We start from the raw sequence: 16,299 nt of genomic DNA, 5'->3' as shown, positions 1-16,299 counted from the left end.
ATTGGATTTACCTGACCCGACCGAGCTCTGACGGTTTTAAATGGTACCCCATTCCCGTTGTAATTTGAGTTGCCAATCAAATAATTGGAACCTAAAGTATTACTTATTTTATTATCGCTGATTTCAACGTACCATTGTATTTAAAGAATACTTCGAAGCAGTAACTATGTGATTATCTCTCAAAGCAGATAGTTAAAAAATCTACAAACACTAATTTTCATAACTTTTTTAAACCAACTAAATACGAAAAACAATTATTAGCCAATTTAAATAAAATTATTAGATACTAGGTGTCGCCCGCGACTCCGTCTGCGCGGTATGAAAAAAACATAATAAGTAGCATATGTGTTCTTCCAGACTATGTTGTACACCTGTGCCGAATTCATCAAGATCTGTTCAGCCGTTCCGGAGATACCATCAAACAAACATACATCCGTCCATCTACACAGACGCATTTATAATATTAGTAAGATAAAGTATGAGGTCAATCTATGGCCATACTTTAAATATTCTTATAACTAGTAAAATAAACTTTCACCCGACTAACAAAATGATAAAAAAGTTAACGGAATTGTTTTTCACCAGAGATCGGTCTCTATTAAAATTATATTAAGCTCGCTCGGGGCCTACGCGTAATGAACATGCTTATAATAACAGTTACTATTTCTTTTGCATACATACTTAAATTAAATCTGTTACAATATTACTGATAAAACTATCATAAACAAAGAGAAGGAATAGATTAAATTAGAAGAATATCACGAAACTTTAGTAAAGTTAATTTCGCTTTATTTAAGTCATAAATCTTTCGTGCTCTTTCCCGAAAATAGTAATTTAGTTTTCAATTTATAATGTTATATTTCAATTAAATGTTATAATATTTGCACGGATACTTCTACACAACACACTAAGTATATACGTCATAGATACTTCTTTACGGATTTTCACGCCCAACCCTAAACATCGCCATACCTATTACAACCCTCGTATCAATGTTGCGGTACAAAGCGGGGGCCCTTTGTATTTTGACAGGAGTTAACGTTAGGGTGACGTCTATACTCTCACAATACCTGCTCACAATGCGCCCATGTCCATTGTCTGCGGGGCGCCTGTCCTTTGTTATTTGCACGGTTAAATCGGTACAAGTGATCATGATACTTGTGTTGTCTGTTATTTATAGTATCTATTCCGTTTAATCGTAGTATGGTAGCAATAATAATAAATACGAATTACTTTTCGTACAGAGTTGGATTCGAGGAAAGCGAAATGTAGGCTGAAGAATATCCTAGATAAAGAACTAACGTGAGTGGTGGAAGTTCAACCGTTCTCTATTCAGAACCGTTAATGGTTGCCGATCTTCGAAAGAAGATGGCGCGTTAATGTGATGAAAATTATTAGAATATTTTTGGCTGAAAAGCTCAAAGATAACTGAATAAATTTAAGAGTATACAATTATGAAAAGACTGTTAAGTGGAACTTGAATTGAGCCTCCAGGACCTCACTTGATAGTCTTTTTAACTGTGGTGGAGCCATCTAAGTCGTAAAATTGATGTAGTTTTGCTCTACCGCTATTAATGGCGGGACTTAGGTATACAATGTACCTACATATATACTGGTATATTTTAAAAATTAACCGAATGATCATGCATTACTCTTCACTATAGAAGTAAATGCTTCTAGTTATATCGCAAACAACGGCCGGCGAGCAATTTGTGGACAATTGGAGTGATTTGCAGTAATCATTTGTTACAACAGTTATTTCAACTTTGTGCCATTTACAATACACATGACCTGTGTTTGCTCACAGAAACTAGTGAAACATTAATTTACCTGCAAATTTCGTTAGCAAATTGTAGTTTTCATTTGCTTATAGTGATTATTTTTTAATCTATAGTAAGTTTAACATGATGTCCGCCACATTAACATTGATCAGTAAAAAAATTATGTTGTATTTTTTTTCAGCAAGAGCTAACGCAAAGTAGGACATCGCAATATAACATAGGTTCATTCGGATTCTTATCTGAAACAAGTACTAAACAATGAACAAAATAATATCACAAAAAAAAGTATATAAAACATTTAAAAATTAATCATAGAAAGTCAGAATTAGCTCTGGTCACTGGCATAAAATTAATAAAAAGCAATAGAAAAAAAACATGATTTCTAAGACGACATGTATGATGCGGTCCGTCAACGTAAACATTGAAAGAAACATAAAATGTAAAACGAGTGAAGGCAACTCAAGCATTACCGCTACGATTTAATGTCAATCAGTAAGTAAAAAAAACTCAGGCGCAATGTAAAGGAGAAAAATAGCTTGAATAATAAATAATAGATTTTCTTTATACGTACAAGGAAATATTGCAATAATAGTAAAATTTTCACTTCAACTGATGTTATTTGACCACCAATTTTTTCAACAACTATTGAATAAATAACAGATATGGAGAAAGTTGAAGAAGATAAAGAGACAACTAGCGACATTAAAGGATTCAAGGTTATTTCAACACAATTTAATAGGCAAGTCTCTTTATGAGATTACAGAAAGACTTGATCCACAACAGAATTCCAATACAGTACATGAAATACAGTGGCGATTGCTCGCAGATTCAACTACTGATGTAATTAAAGTATCCTAGGTTAAACGAGTCACAATCAGATCTTGAACAAGTCCATTAGAAGACAGCAGAGTATAAAAAGATTGACTAGTTACTTTTCTATGAATATTATTGCAATGCTTCTAACTGCCGAGGATATTTATTGAAATAATCTTAGTAACATAATCACCATCATGAATAAAAACTCTTCCCATATGTGAGGCCTTGACTGGAATAGAAGTATGCGAGAAAAATCGACGGAAAACGGCCATTCTAACGAAGGCTGTACGCAATGAAGCGAAAATGCTTATGATATTGGCATACTTAATTTTACTTGGCACACATATGCAGCCGACTATAAACATGATTTATGTACGCAGACAAAAAACAACTTTACGTAGCATAATTTTAAGTTGTTTTTTTCTTTGTAAAACAATGTGTTCTAACGATCATTTGTTTCTAACAATATGGAAAATTATGTTAAATTCAATATTTGCTGTCGAATTATTTTGAATTTAATTTTTATGATGTTGAAGTTAAATTTGCTTTGTATTATTATTGTACATAATGTTCATTGTTCTCTCAGATTTTCTTCTTTGTATTCGATTATTTAATTACACAGCGAAGGTTGAGATGCAATTGTTTTTTTTTTTTTTGCAGCAATACTCAGAGTACTACGAATGATAAATAAATTGATTGCTAGAGCTTTATTGAATTATAATAATGACCTTAACATAAAAATTAAATAAGCGAAAAATTTATAACCGTTGTTTTATAAGAACAAAATCTCTCTGTAAACATATCGTCATCCCTGGAATTATCCAATGAATTAAATACACTCAAACACCCGCAAAGCGTCGGTGGCTCAGCAGAGTGTCTGTGGCTCAGGGCTAAAGTACTTGACTTGTAATCTACAGGTTCAACGTTCGAATCCCGCCATGTTCTAATATGTTTTTCAATTTACATGTGGACTTTAGGAAAACATCATGATGCAACCTGCACATACACGAAGAAATTGACTGGCCCAGCATGGTTGACTATGGCCTAAACACCTAACTTAGGGTAGGCTCCGTGCCTCTCAGTGGAGACATATAGTGAGCTAATGATACCCGAAAAGGTTCTATTTGTCATACTTTTATATCAAGTTTTTGCCTTGTATGTGCTTTATGTGAATGTGCTAAATGTTTTTCTCTCTTCCTTTCTTTCTTTCAAAGAATGTTTCCTTCCTAACATTCTAAAAAAGCGACAATTTTTTTAATTTCCTTTCAACCTTTCAATTGAGTTCGTGTGAGGCCCTAAACTTTGTAGTTCGTAGCCAAAAACAAAAGACGACCTTAACCCATCGGTCAATGACCTTCCTAATGCACTTATAATTATACCATATGACGGACAGACTTGTAAACACAGTCCCTATGACGCAAGCTAAACTATTTCCTACGTAGTTTTTTGTTAATGTTTTTTTTTTCTCGTAGAGGAAAGATGGAGATAGCCTACAGCCAAATATTCATGTAAATTACCTTACATTATAAAGTAATATTTATGGTACTGTTAAATTTGTTGTCCAACTGCTAGGAACATTTAGAGTAGTGAGGCAGTCGGTTAAGAAAAAAGTCGTCGAAGGAGATCAGCGTTTTAATTCATCCATAAACAGTCGATTTCTGTAAGCATCAAACGTATCGTATGTACGGATACAATCGAATTGCAAATATTTTTTGACAACCGTCTAGAACTCTACAGATTATACATTGTACAGATTCTAAGATGTATTATGAAATCTATATCTATATATATAAAAGAAAGTCGTGTTAGTTACACCATTTATAACTCAAGAACGGCTGAATCGATTTGATTGAAAATTGATGGGGAGGTAGCTTAGAACTAGGAGACGGACATAGGATAATTTTTACCCCGTTTTCTATTTTTTATTCCGCGCGGACGGAGTCGCGGGTAAAAGCTAGTCCATCTTAATTTTGAATAGACTAGGCAGTAGTAATCTAGTACTAGCTTGTAACAATACCGTGACCGATGCAAGCTCGCATATCATTCAGCAACACGTTACTGGGGCCCTTGACTGTTCGTGACACAGGGCCTTTAGCCTACGGAAGGTGTAGTAAAGATTTCGTTTTCGTTGGATGCGTGACAGCGCGCTCGCATGACTGCACGACACCCATTCACTCACCGTCTGTGCCCTGGTCATTCACTCGTTCACTCTTTTAATTGGACGCGTCTATTTAACTTATGTTATCGTTCATCCCAATCTTATTGATTTGTTTAAAATCTATACTCACTTCTAAGCTATCGAGTTGAGGTGACAAAAGGTTATAAAGCATTTCGACTAATGATTTTCCGGAAAGAACCAAATTTAAGAGATATCTTCACAATATGGTACTTTACATCTAATATATAAAATTCTCGTGTCACAGTTTTCGTCACCGTACTCCTCCGAAACGGCTTGACCGATTCTCATGAAATTTTATGAGCATATTCAATAGGTCTGAGAATCGGACAACATCTATTTTTCATTTTTTTTTAACTGCGCGCGGACGGAGTCGCGGGCGACAGCTAGTAATATGTAAAAATGTATAAAAACCCTTTCTTTATTTATACCATTACGTGTAACAAGATATATGAGTAGTAAGTATAAAATTATATGCATTTACGGTTTCTTAATTGTGATTTCATCTAAGGAATTTAAAATAAAACAGTAAGATGTATTTTAATTGACAAGACAGTAGATAGTGTAAGCGGCTTAAATTATAACTATCTCTTTGATTTTTAAAGAAAGTAATAAAATGCAAAGTGCATAAACCGTTAAAGTTTCTACGCAAGAAATATGTTAGAAATTCTTTGTACGACTTTATTTTAAAGATATTACAAGAAATCATTTATAGAGCGGACAGATGAAGTATTTACGTAGTTGTGTCCAGAGGACTTATCACGAATATTATCACGAATTAAAATCGCCATCGTATTTTCATCGTCAATTATATCAAAATTAGTATGAGATTTTTAGTGTACTTTACGCCTGATAGGGGGCGTTACACAAATTTTAATACAAATTTTGCCGTTGATGATCCATGGCAATTGTCACTAATATTTGTGCTAGGCCCACTGGTGGATAAAAGTGAAACTAAACAGCACATAAGCGTCCTCTAGATGTAAAAAATTCCTACAAAAACATTGTTGGACAGTTGCAGTCTTTTGTATAATTTCTTAAGCCTTACTATATCCCCTAAACATGATAACGGTAAAAAAATGTTCTAAAACTTTTTATTTAATGTTTATAAATCAAAAGCACGATTAAGTCGGTCCGATTAAATGTTCGTTAGAGTTGGGACAAATTACACTTAACTATGAGAATCAGCTGCTCCTTGCGCTACGTTTGTTTCGATTCAGTTAATAGCAACGCTTTGTATTCGTTCACAACACTATTTCTATTGTTTATGTTACTAGCTGACGCTCGCGACTCCGTCCACACGTAATTAAAAATAAACCTAATTAGTAGCCTATGTATTCTTCCAAATTGTATTCTAGATCTATACCAAATTTCAGCAAGATTCACGCAACCGTTCACGCAACCTTCTAACAAATATCTATCCATCCAAACATTCATCTAAAATATTGGCATTTATAATATTAGTAAGATTTACGACGATACCATCAATACTTAATTGGTGTTGCGGAATAACCATTAGCATATGTCATCTGTTAATACTAAAGCACGGCGCGTTTGTTCCATTCTACTTTATAAATAACCACTCGTTTCAAATAAAAATATGCGTATCCTTAATCTATCAAAAATCGCTAGAAAAGTACAGACTATTTGCCTATAGAAAAGCTACATATGTTACTCTATTACGTGATTGCTTGCACATTCCTTTTTGAAACGCAATCTTATTTTTAGTTATACTTATCCTGAAAGAAATTAAGACACACGTTTGAATCTCGAGCAATTAAAAAAAAAACAATTGAAACCGAATAAAACGGTTGTGGACTATTTAATAACACGTATAACAGTTACAAATCGTTAATTAAGGCGATTTCGATACGCTTTTCAATTGTGACACGTAAAGAACGAGTTATTTCAAATGGAATCGAATCTAGAACCATTTTATTTAATTTTAAAAACTGAACATTTTTTAACAGTTGTGTTTCCATTTGACGCGTTATTAATCAAAGCGGAGACAATCAGATATATTGCAAAATTAAATTAAAACTTTCGAATACTAGTGGTATTGTCACGTAGTGTGGTTGAGTCAGCAATAGCGGTTGTAGGAATAACCCGCTCGCTCGAGCCGAGGCTCTTGAGGGAGCTTCGAGCCTAGTTACTCTTAAACAAGGTTTAGGCTAAGCGCCATCTGCGCCCAGCTATCTCAAGCCGCTACCAAATGCCCCTTCAAGGCAAATAGTGACTACTCAGTCACAAAAATACAGGCATGAAGGGGAAGTAATTCAATTTAATAATTCACAGTGGTAGGTAGATCCCTCAACAACAATATTTGTTGGGCCGGGTCGACCGGTGAAATACCACGACCATACAGAAGACAGGCACGAAGTGGAAGCAATTCTGCGTTTCGTCTCATGAGTGTGGTGCCGGAGGCCTAATTTTAGTCCTCTTTCCCTTCCCACCCTTTTCTTATTAGGAAAGGAAGGATGGGAAGGGGAAGTGGATTTGGCGGAAGACGCACAGGAAGGAGAAATAACCTCTTTCTGTGCGTTTCCATCTACGTTGATAGGCAATACATCTGCATTTGCGGATGTCTACGGGCTATGTCTATGCTATGGCTATGGCTAGGGGATGTATAAGAACATTTATTTAATGCAATGATCTATATATTATCTGCACGTCATTAGCTATGCCGCTTCATAGACATCGATTATAACTTAATCGAGTTACGATTTATAGAAATAATCGGTCATTGATTTATTCGATTACCAACATCATATTTTAATTTCGTATTTTGAACCTTAAACATATGTAGTAAGGGTGTAATTCACAATGTTAAGTTTATCATGTATGGATACAAATTGTTGCGGGCTATCAAAGGCCGTGGTACTTTTGATATCCCACCTCTGAATAAATCAACAAAAACGGCGGGCGGCAATGAGTAATGCCCGAATGTAATGCAGTCATTTCGAACAGAGACTACATGGAGTCGACTAATAAGTTTTATTTATTTTATTGTACAAATTGTACTATGTACAAATATTAATTTGTGAGATAACATTGCTGATACTTTCCAAAAAACATGGTGTCGTATCTCTTATTTAACATATGTCTTTGTGTATCTATTTTGGCAATAAAAACTCGTGGTAAATGTTCTATCATTAAGCTACATGACATTTTTATATACTTTCTTTATACTCTTTAATTTACTTATAAGTCGTATATAATATTTATAATTCCGATGGGTTTGCTATATCTATTATTTAGCCGTAAATTAACAAATATTTATAATAAATAATAAATCTCAAAACTATATTACTCCAAAATAAATAGTTATAATCGACTCTATGACATCTAACGTCTACATTACTAATTTAAAAGTAACCTATGGCAGAGACGTGTAGTACAAATTAAGTAAAACAAATACGTTATTTTGTTTGCTTCACTTGTAATTTAATGTGAACAAATGTTAATCAAATGGATTACATTAGAAAAGCGTCTATATCAGTAAGAAATTATTTAAGATTTTTTTATTTCTCTTTGTTTATTCATGTCTATCGTACTAAATTAAGTTAAAAAGATATTAACTTACGCAATTAAAATATTTTGAATAGCTTCTCTGTAATCATTAAAAAAATAAGCAAATTACAGAAAACAATTGTCATTTGTTTCAAAAACAACATTTAAAAAGTCTAATTCGAACATTTTAATAACAACTTCGTTAAATGTAAAATTGAAGTTAGGAGCTTACAAAGCAATTACTTGAGATGTGCACAGAGTAACTAACATTCAGATCAGTCATACAAGTTACTAGTGACATCGAGTTAGGAACAGTAGCTGGTCTAACGAGTGTTCAGTCACGCAAGCTTGTTTGCATAACTTGAGGATAAAGCTCAAGCGCTGAGCTTTTTCGGCTTCTAAAGCTCACCGTGATAATGTCGCTTGTTCTGGTGTGAAACTAACGGTTACACTTTTTTACTTGATAAAATTTCTAAATTTTTTTTTCGCACATTTCCACAACAGATATTATGTAACAATTTATTTTTAACGTTTTACAATTTGCTTTTGAAAATGAATTTTTGCTACTGAGAAGGTGGCAAACCAGCTAGCGGCTTAGTTTCGCTAAAGTAACTTTCAAAAAATAACTAAGACACGCGTTGTTTTTTGTACCTTTTTCTAACCTTTGTTAAACACAGAAGGAGACAGACTGAGAAAAGGTATTGATTCCCACATTACTCCAACATGTGTAGAATATGACGCATCCTACAAAGACTTACAAATATAAATGTACTCTTCAAAAATTCTCAGTACAAATTACTAAAGTTACAGTTCAAATTGTAAGGACGAAATCACGAGCTTAGAAACTTAGGTATATTTCTTTTGTTCCAGTATCAAGCCCCCATCAAAGGACGGTGTCACGAAGAGCAATCCGAGCAAGCGGCACCGCGAGCGACTCAACGCGGAGCTGGACACGCTCGCATCGCTGCTACCATTCGAGCAGAACATCCTCAGCAAGTTGGATCGCCTCTCCATCCTACGCCTTTCAGTCAGCTATTTGCGCACCAAGAGCTACTTCCAAGGTACGTGGGATACTATTTAATTTCCCTTTACTGTAGGGTCTTCTACAATATGAACTTATCCGGTGTGTAGAGCAGGAGAGCAAGTAAAGAAAGATTTAAAATTTGTATAACGTCTGACGAGACCAAACGAAATATAAAGTAAATCATGACTAGACGTTTGTTTGCTGCTGACATTCGATTTGTTTTTGTAGTTTTGTTTCTAATGTCCGCTCTATAAATCATTAATTGTAGTGCTATAGTCCACTATAAAATCTTTTAAACAATGTTTAGACAATGTGATTCACAAATCATTACATTACATGGGTATAAATTCTGAAGCTATTTAACATATCATAGAGATGGCTGACTAGAAACAAAGCAGCCAAATATTATAATTAAATTAAAAGTCTATTAAAGGTCAAACGTGCTACTACAGTTACGCAAGAAAGCATGAATTAAATAATTCAACTAATCAAACGCTAATTTATCAAAGCGAGATATCGAGTTTAGAATCGATCCCGCATACCGATTGTATTCGATTACTTATAAATGTGTTTCACGACACGTATTTAATGTTGTCTGAATATTTTATAGCGCTCTACGCCACGTATTAATAAATGCGCTCGCCTCTCGACGAGATCTCGATTCCGCGGAACGTAATCGATATTATTCCGAATCGATGTTTGCGATTGCTTGGATATACCTTTTTGTTAAGGTTATGACAGCTTGAAGAACTACTGTTTTTATGATGTTATTCTTTTGTTATTCAAAATTACCAATAGCATCATATCGGCAGATGAAATTATTTATCGTTTTAAGTTTGTGTTTATTTGGTTTAACCCAAAATAAACGTAAAAAATAAGAAAATTTGCTCAACTAGAACTTTTGTCAATTGCACCTGTTAAAATCATGGTCGAAATCGTCGCTTGCGATCAGTACAAGAGTTCTCTCATAGTTTTTTCTTAAATTTTAGCATAAAATATTTTATGACGTAAAATTCTTGGCAATTTACGGCTAATAAATAACGTTCAGACGTATAACGAATATTAATTAACCTCTACATTTAAAAGAACAAAATAATCGTGTTCAAATAGTGTAACACCGTACATATTGATAAAAGTAAAATAAAGTTGTACCTAGGTAACTATTATTAAGTAAATTTTTTAACTTAAATTTATAAGCTATATACGTAAATACCATTATCTGACTCTACAATATTATAATTTAACTAATATTATAAATGCGAAAGAAATGTAGATGATAGTTTGGAAGAACATATATGCTACTTATTAAGTTTTTTTTTTTAATTTGGCGAGGACGGAGTCGCGACCGACTGCTTGTTTTATATAACAGTAAAAATGGATCTTATTTTGCCAGTTACTGGTTCTGAAGACTTTTGAACCAAAAATCCTTAAGCACGTTCGAATAACTTAACTATAACTTTAATAAATAAGGGTATATTGTACTTTGCTATCATTAATAATACTACTAAAACGTAAGTTATCTACGTCTTTATCAGTCAGATAAAGAGATTTATTGCTATTCAATAAAAATTAAAGAAATCAAAGATAGCACGAAGCGATTAAAAAAAGATGTATAACCAGCTGACGGTAAAACAAATCAATACAAGATACACCTACGGTAATTGGGCGCGTAAATCCAACTCACAAAAAGTAAATACCCACTTTGCATACGTCGGCTACCAATATATACATATATCACTTAGTGAGTTATTAATGCCCTTTATAATTTTATTCTGAACGAGTTCAGAATATAAAAATCAGTGGGGGGCTATTGCTATATGGTTTATTGTACAGTCGGCCACTTAACGTATTGGCGACGTGAATTGTAACTCACTTATCTGTCCGAGAGTACAGTCGCGTGGAATACTTGTATGAATTGATGAGTCACTTTTGTTTAATTATTTTTACTTTGTCGTAACTTTGAATCTACCAAGCGTAACCGTGTCATGAGGTAATCGTTTAGATATACGACTTTGAAATACAAAAATTCTCCGTTCATCTTTTGTTTTATTATTATCCTAAGGTTTTTTGCACTGGCATTATTAATGAATGTTAATTGATGTTTTGTAATTATCATTTTTCCATTGTTCTTGGGATGTACGCCGATTGATTACATGTACCTACTTCGTATTGATTGTTAGTGTTGATTGGGTCGATGAGTGTCGGTTCCCATTACCACACGTTTTGTGTGCCAAGGTTAACTAATTTGAAATTATAATCACCAACACAATTACTGACTTAAATTTGTTTACAATAGTTTAACCCTTAAAAAAGTCGTCTTCTAAAGTGTTTCTGTCTGTAGTTTATTTGGCTACATTTTCATTTTTGATTTCTTAACACTTTTCTCACTGACTGTACAATCAAAAATATCGATAATTCTAAGTAAATCGATTGTTGAAGCATCGATTACAGCGCACTCGATGCGCGGGGATATGCGCCGCGGGACACTGGCCGCATAGGAACTTACCAAAAGATATAACTTTGAATACTTCGCGGTTTACCGGTAGCTTTATAATTTATTGTCCGGGTGTTTCAAAGGAATTTGTTCGCAAAATTGTTCTCAGGTCACACTGTTGTGTGCAATGTTTTAATTTACTCTACCACTAGAAAAATTTCACTCACACAAATAAATTTATTTTTTGATTTCTAAAACGTATTGTGATATAGTTATTTTCTTTTTTACTTAAGCAATTATAGACTTTAATTTCTTCTGTTACCTGCAATAATTTACCGAACGGATCTACGCAATCATTTAGCTTGTATTTCTACTCAAATATCCAACGAAGGTATCACCGGAACGGAATAACGGATCTTGATAGAATTTAGCACAGATGTAGAACATAGACTAAAAGAACACATAAGCTATATATTATGTTTTTTAATTCCGCGCAGACGGAATCTTGGACGACATCTGGTATTACATAAACTTATATATTTAGTCAGATTAATACATAGCTGTAAACTTTTCCATTCGCGTCATTGCCCGGGTTTCGGATTGCCATCAATAAATCTAAGTTAAGGCGGCGAATTAGCATGGGATCGATACGAGGCAAGTCTTCCGGGCCGTGCTTAGCCGCGGCTGGTACCAGAGCGGTGTGGGGTGAAAAGAGGGAGAGGGCTGTTGTTTGCTTTGCCCAACTAACGTATAGATACGTTGATATTTTGAGTAATAAAAAATTCATACCATATACCCCTGTTTAGGGAGTTGTGCGCATTCCATTTTCATTGTTGTTAGATTGTATCGTTCGAATTATTCAAGACTAGCTGTCGCCCGCGATTACGTCCGCGCTGAATTAAAAAAAAAAACTTAATGAGTAGCCTATGTGTTCCTCCAGACTATTTGCTACATCTGTGCCAAATTTCATCAAGATCCTTTGAGCCGTTCTGAATATATCTTTCAACAAACATCCATCCATCTAAACTTTCACATTTATAATATTAGTAATATTAGAATGAAATATAGAAACGAAAACTTTTGCCTAACTTGTGTTGTTTTTTTTTTAAATTAATTAAAAGTGAATTGTTACACTTTTAAATTTAAATAAACATCTATGGAATTCTAAATTAAAATTGTAAGGAGTGGTTCCCGGATTGCCACTCTGATATCTGTCACCATCACATTCGGACGTGTTTCGAACTCTGCTGTTGTGTTTGTTTTGTTCAAAAAACAAATACATAAAATTAAGTTACTTATCGTTGGTTTCTAATACCAAAATCTTTAGCTAAATCAAATCAATAACAATATTTTGGTGTCAGAAACCCCACGATTAGCCGTAGTTTTACTGTTTATCCCCATGTCATGTTAATTGTAACAAAGAAAAGAAAATTTGAAATAGTAAATAATAAAAAAAATTGAGTCATTTTCCCCCTGTTATGAAAAACAAATTAAAAGCTAATTTGGCTTATGGCATGAGTCAGGTTGTCCGCCTCGACGAATATATAATTGAATCTGATAAACAAGTAAAGTTAAAACACCTTTTAACTTTCTGCGAGTTCATATTCATGATAGGATTTTGTTTTTAGGAATCCTTTCATATTTAAAATAATTACACTAGTTGTCGCCCGCAACTTCGTCCGCACGGAATTAAAAAAAAAACTTAATAAGTAGCCTATGTGTTCTTCTACATCTGCGCAAAATTTCATCAAGATCCATTGAGCCGTTCCGAAGATACCTTCAAACAAAAATCCATCCATCTAAGCACTCGCATCTATAATATTAGTAAGATAAAGCATTAATTAGCATAGACTATTTAAATAAATTTCAAGCACTAAATTATATTAAGCAAAAGAATCCATTGAGCCTTCTCCTCAAAACCCATCAAAATATTTTGACTCCAGACCAGGCCTTCTGAGTTAGTAAAGCAAACCCAGAAGACATTAATAGCCTTCGGTTTGATCAGATTAATTTTTTCATATTGTCACATATAATTCAATACATGTTTAACTATAACATAAATTTTTTTAACAATATTTAGCTGTCTATATAGATTGAAATCTTCAATTGTAATTTTACGATGTCACATAAAAAAATCTTACTAATATTATAAATGCGAATGTTTAGATGGATGGATGTTTGTTTGAAAATATATCCGTAACGGCTCAGCGGATCTTAATGAAATTTGGCACAGATGTAGAACATAGTCTGGAAGAATACATAGGCTACTTATTAAGTTTTTTTTTAATGCTGCGCGGACGTAGTCACGGGCGACGCTATTATATTTATATACTGAACCCTGGCTTATTCATGTCTACATTTTCCACCCTCTTTGGATTAATTTTCTGATTCAGTGACTTTAATAATGTTAAGAAACTTACACGTAATTTTAATTACAATATATTTTATATTTTAATCTTTCAAATCAATAATGAATCCATTAATTATAAGTGACGTTTAAGTAACTTTCTACTTAACTTGATATTAAGAAAAGTTTCTAGATTTTTATAATTATGTTATCTAGATGTAATATTAACAACTTCTAAAGTAATATAAAGATTTAAGATTAGTTTGTGAACGAGTAAAAGTGAAATTCGAATCACGTAATTATGTTTTTGATATTTTTTGTTAAAAGAAAATTTCCTCTAAAGAATTTTAAGAAAGAAATTGCGTATTATTTTTGTTATACATCTTTACTTAACTTAATTGGTTATATTATTATCTATGTCGCAAATTTTAACAATAATTTTAAAAAAAATAGATTAAAAATATCATTGGCCACTCTAATTAATTTCAATATACGTGAGATTTTTCATAAATAGAACAAAAAAGCTTTAATTATTTACTTGTCATTCCATGACGAGCAATTTTTGTATTATTTCTGTGTAAAAGCTCGATACTGTAAGCTTCTATTCGCACGGGCGCTTTTTTTAACGCCGCGTTAGGTTAAGTTAGTTAACTCGGAGTTGTCAGTTTTCGAGTGATGAACGTTTTAAATTCACTATTCCTTCTCCCAGTGCTAAAAATGAAACTCTGAGAGATGTATAAACGTTACAGTATAGCACGTTAATGCATTTCTTCTATTTGAATTAATTATCGCGCGTTAAAAAAGCGCCCGTGCAAACGGGGGCTACAAGTTTTTTCTCGTAGGTGTACACTATGATGGATTACTAGCCTTATCAGAGTCGATTGTATTTCATAAAACAGTCCGCGCTTGGAAAAAAAAATCTAATTTGTCACATTGAAAGCTTGGCTTTATCGCCTACCGGCGTAATTGTTTTCGAAAACCAAATAAAAAAAAACTCCGGATCTGATAATGGAATTAATTTCTCGGGAAAGTCGCATGAGGCGGTAATTTATAAATAATTTAGCCCGTTTTTTAAACATATTTTAACTTCGATTTAAACACATTAATTTTACGGGGGAATATTTAATTATGCATAACATTATTTTGTTTAATTTTATGATCAACTCTATTTTATTAGTAACTCTAAGACAAGGTAAGGTATAAAATTACATTTCCCTTATTTAAAAGTAGAGTTTTACTAACATGTAAAATATTTTACTTCGTATTTATCAATATTTTCGATCATATTTATGATATTACAAGTTACGATAAAAAGTTTAGTAGACTTCCTTTAACTCTTTATAAAGTATTAGCAGTTGGCCGCCACTACTCACGGAATTAAAAAATAAAACTAGTTATTAATATAACCTATATCAACCGAGGATAGTGTAGCTATCCAACAGTGAAAGACTTTTTCTAATCGATTCAGTAATTTCGGAGTCTATTCAATGCAAAAAAACAAACCAACATTTCCGCTTTACAATATTAATATAGTTTTCAACAGAGTCTCTTGAGATTTTATGATAAAATTAGTCCGAAATCAAAGACTTGTTATAAGTAAGATGACACTTTAAGTTTAAGAAGTCAGTACGGCACGTAAAATTAATAAACGTGGTCTTAAGTAGGGCTGAAGTGTGGCTCTAGCAATTATCGCCACATTCGAGTACGCCCACGTAATTTTATATTAAATCGCGCTTGAAACCGGTACGAACCGGTTAACGAGCAAAGGTAAAACAGCCCGTAAACTTAGCGCGATAAAGGACCGCTCACACGATTACGTACGCATGTATAGACACGGCCTAGGGCGGTATACAGGGTGTTGAAGTTTTAAGACGGTATTAAGTGACACATTAGTTTCGCTCGGATCGATTCACTCTCTATAGGAATAATTGCGATTTTTAATAAATAAGGTTTAGAAGAGAAATAATAGTATGTTGTGTAATGCTGCACTACTTTACTTTATAAAAAAAAAAACAATTTCTTTTTATTTTAACCCATTGTACTAACTACATTGGTATTTGTCAAAGTTATTAGTTTTCTAATAAAAGCAATTGAAAAAATATAAAATCATATTTTATCATTATATTAAATAACTATTTAAAAGTTAAAACAATAATTAAGTAACTGTTTCAGGACTTTTTTTATTTTACTTATTAAAAAATTACCCCAAAA

At 33.1% G+C, this 16,299-nt stretch overlaps 1 protein-coding gene across 2 annotated transcripts in view; it reads left to right on the top strand.

Moving 5' to 3' along the window:
• Window positions 1-16,299, top strand: part of LOC106707920 (aryl hydrocarbon receptor) — a 90,433-nt gene that overhangs the window by 36,798 nt on the left and 37,336 nt on the right. The window contains exon 2 of one of the 2 annotated variants that reach the window (XM_045682093.1): window positions 9,154-9,344. The gene's annotated coding sequence lies outside the window, so the exon portion shown is untranslated. Of the gene's footprint in view, window positions 1-9,153; window positions 9,345-16,299 lie in introns of those variants that run through there. The other variant, XM_045682092.1, reaches the window with a different exon arrangement.

This window comes from Papilio machaon, chromosome 18 (genome assembly GCF_912999745.1).
Source record: "Papilio machaon chromosome 18, ilPapMach1.1, whole genome shotgun sequence".
NCBI lineage: Eukaryota > Metazoa > Arthropoda > Insecta > Lepidoptera > Papilionidae > Papilio > Papilio machaon.
The sequence above is the reverse complement of the archived record's forward strand: the minus strand, read 5'-3'. Positions and strand labels throughout refer to the sequence as shown.